Source organism: Rhinopithecus bieti, unplaced genomic scaffold, assembly GCF_001698545.2.
Source record: "Rhinopithecus bieti isolate Rb0 unplaced genomic scaffold, ASM169854v2 scaffold_39746, whole genome shotgun sequence".
Taxonomy (NCBI): domain Eukaryota; kingdom Metazoa; phylum Chordata; class Mammalia; order Primates; family Cercopithecidae; genus Rhinopithecus; species Rhinopithecus bieti.
This window is the reverse complement of record NW_016816960.1, coordinates 2129249-2133049: the sequence shown is the minus strand read 5'-3', so window position 1 is coordinate 2133049 and position 3801 is coordinate 2129249.

Genomic DNA, 3801 nt, shown 5'->3' with positions numbered 1-3801 from the left:
CCAATGGAACAGAACAGAGGCTTCAGAAGTAATGCCACACATCTACAACCATCTGATCTTTGACAAACCTGACAAGGACAAGCAATGGGGAAAGGATTCCCTATTTAATAAATGGTGTTGGGAAAACTGGCTAGCCATATGCAGAAAACTAAAACTGGACCCCTTCCTTACACCTTACACAAAAATTAACTCAAGATAGATTAAAGACATAAATATAAGAGCTAAAACCATAAAAACCCTGGAAGAAAACCTAGGCAATACCATTCAGGACAAAGACTTCATGACTAAAACACCAAAAGCAATGGCAACAAAAGCCAAAATAGACAAATGGGATCTATTAAACTGAAGAGTTTTTGCAGAGAAAAAGAAACTATCATTAGAGTGAACAGGCAACCTAGAGAATGGGAGAAAATTTTTGCAATCTATCCATCTGACAAAGGGCTAATATCCAGAATCTACAAGGAACTTCAATAATTTACAAGAAAAAAAACAAACAACCCCATCAAAAAGTAGGGGAAGGATACAAACAGACACTTATGCTGCCAACAAACATGAAGAAAAGCTCATCATCACTGTCATTAGAGAAATGCAAATCAAAACAACAATGAGATACCATCTCATGCCAGTTAGAATGATGATCATTAAAAAGTCATAAAACAACAGATGCTGGAGAGGATGTGGAGAAATAGGAATGCTTTTACGCTGTTGGTGGGAGTGTAAATTAGTTGAACCATTGTGGAAGCTAGTGTGGCGATTCCTCAAGGATCTAGAACCAGAAATACCATTTAACCCAGCAATACCATTTCTGGGTATATACCCAAAATATTATAAATCATTCTATTATAAAGACACATGCACACGTATGTTTATTGCAGCACTGTTCACAACAGCAAAGACTTGGAATCAACCCAAATGCCCATCAATGATAGACTGGATAGAGAAAATGTGGCACATATATACACCGTGGAATACTGTGCAGTCATAAAAACGGATGAGTTCATATCCTTTGCAGGGACATGGATGAAGCTGGAAACCATCACTCTCAGCAAACTAACACAAGAACAGAAAACGAAACACTACCTGTTCTCACTGATAAATGGGAGTTGAACAATGAGAACACATGGACACAGGGAGGGGAACATCACACACTGGGGCCCGTTGGGGGTTGGGGGTGGGGCTAGGGGAGGGATAGTGTTAGGAGAAATACCTAATACAGGTTGATGGGCGCAGCAAACCACCATGGCACGTGTATACCTATGTAACAAACCTGCACGTTCTACACATGTATCCCAGAACTTAAAAAGGCTTTGATATTAAAGGTACATAGGTCAGGCGTGGTGGCTCATGCCTGTAAGCCCAACACTTTAGGAGGCTGAGACCAGCCTGGGCAACATGGCAAGATCTAGGTCTCTACAAAAAATAAACAAAAATTAGCTGAGTGTAGGGGTGCATGGCTATAATCCCAGCTACTAGGGAGACTGAGACAAGAGGATCACTTGAGACTAGGTGCACTACATCCTGGGTGACAGAGCGAAACCCTGTCTCAATAAAAAAGATACATATAGATATAGATTTAGAAATGGATATAAATATGGATATAGATATGGGCTTGAATATGAAAATACCTAATGATGCCTTTAAAATCCTGTATACTTGAATTTTGCCTACTTCAAGGTTAACCTCTCCTAGCTAAGCAAGAACTAGTCCATTGGGCGCTGTCCAGTGCTCATGAGAAGAGCCGCCCCTTGAAGTCAAGACTTTCTTTCACTGAGGAAGTCCTCTCAATTTTTTCAGACAGGACAACCTTCTCCCTGGCTCAGTTCCAGGTCCTGGTCAGATGAGCCGCACCTCAGATGAGTCCTTCTCTTGCTGGCATCAGCATCCCAGACAGTTGCAGTGGGGGAACCTGAACACCAGGGGGTGTTGGCCGGTGGCAGACAGGAGCCAGCTCTGCACAGTTCTTCAGTCAGCAGAGGGTGTGCCCGAGGGCTAGAAGGGAGGTGAGGTTTGATATCACAGCAAGAAACTCAGGAATGCTTAAATCTGATATTGTCCAACTGTGTTGCAAAATGTGGGGGATGCCGTCTGTATCCCCAGGAATTGTGCGAGGCCATGACCACAGGAAGAAAGCAACAGAAGATAGGAAACAGGGTACACCTTGTTGTTATCTGGGAGAATTCCTAGCTCCTTTGGATGGAGGGCTTTGGTAAAGCTGCATGTGGCTCAATGTCTACCTATTCCCCTACATCCCATTAAACCAAAATTCAAATTATATTCCAGAAGACCACGGCCAAGCCCACGGCAATGGGCACACTAAAAACACATGTGAGTATAAGAGGACAAAGAAAAGCAAGAGAGCAGCACCCGCCCCTGTGAGCCACAGCCTGGTTCAACCCACCACTGCCTGGAGGGGAAAGCAGTAGACTTGCTAGTGCTTGTGTGGGACCTTTTAACACAGAGACCCCAACCACTCGTAAATGTGACCCAGTCCATGTTCTGAAATCTGATGATCAGAACAGCAACTCCTCTGACCTGGGACAAGTGAGAATGCATGGAGAGGCCGACATCTTCCTCATCCTATGTTGTTCAATCCAGATGCTGTTCAAACTCCAATTGATCTCATGTATGGAGCACACCTTCTGCCACCCTTTTCCCCTTCATACCTTGGGCTGGTAATAAATCCCTGCTGTTACTCACCTCATGGGATGGTATTCTCACTTTACCCTGCTAGTCCCTTTGTAAATAGCCCCTTTATTAAAGTGTCCTCAAATTGCCCAGTTTGAGTGTCAGTTGTTTGCTGCTGGGACTCTGAGTAACACAAGAAGACCACATACAGCACAGGAAAAGAAAGTGGTCATTAAAAAATCTTTAGTAAATGTCAGTTGAGTGTTCAGGGAAGACTTCTTGTAGGAGGAGAGACCAGACTGGATCTTAAAAGACAGGAAGCGACACCCCTGAGGAGAGCCGTGGCAGAGGGCTAAACAAAGGCAGACTTGGGAACGAACAAAGAATGTTTAGAACAGATAAATTGGGCAGGTGGGAGAGAGTTATGGAAGCAAGGGCACTTTGATGCCAGAACTGAGAACCTTAAATGCCAAGACTTTGAAACCTATCAGCAGTAGGGAGTTATGCTACTATAGACACAGGCTGGGGAGTTTGCCTGGCTTGCATTGATCCCTGCAGTGGCCACCACCAGGCTCCTCCCACAGCCCCTTCTCTTATTTGATCCAAGAGGGAATTGATGGTAGCCTGACCTAAGCTAGGCCAATTGGATTTGAAAACTCAAATGAAGACACACAGAGATGGGTGGGACTGATTGATCCTATGTCTAAAGAAAGGCTACATGGAAGAAATAGGAACACTTTTACACTGTTGGTGGGACTGTAAACTAGTTCAACCATTGTGGAAAACAGTGCGGCGATTCCTCAAGGATCTAGAACTAGAAATACCATTTGACCCAGCCATCCCATTACTGGGTGTATACCCAAAGGATTATAAATCATGCTGCTATAAAGACATAAGCACACGTGTGTTTATTGCAGCACTTTTCACAATAGCAAAGACTTGGAATCAACCCAAATGTCCATCAGTGACAGACTGGATTAAGAAAATGTGGCACATATACACCATGAAATACTATGCAGCCATAAAAAAGGATGAGTTCGTGTCCTTTGTAGGGACATGGATGCAGCTGGAAACCATCATTCTCAGCAAACTGTCGCAAGAACAGAAAACCAAACACTGCATGTTCTCATTTATAGGTGGGAATTGAACAATGAGATCACTTGGGCACAGGAAGGG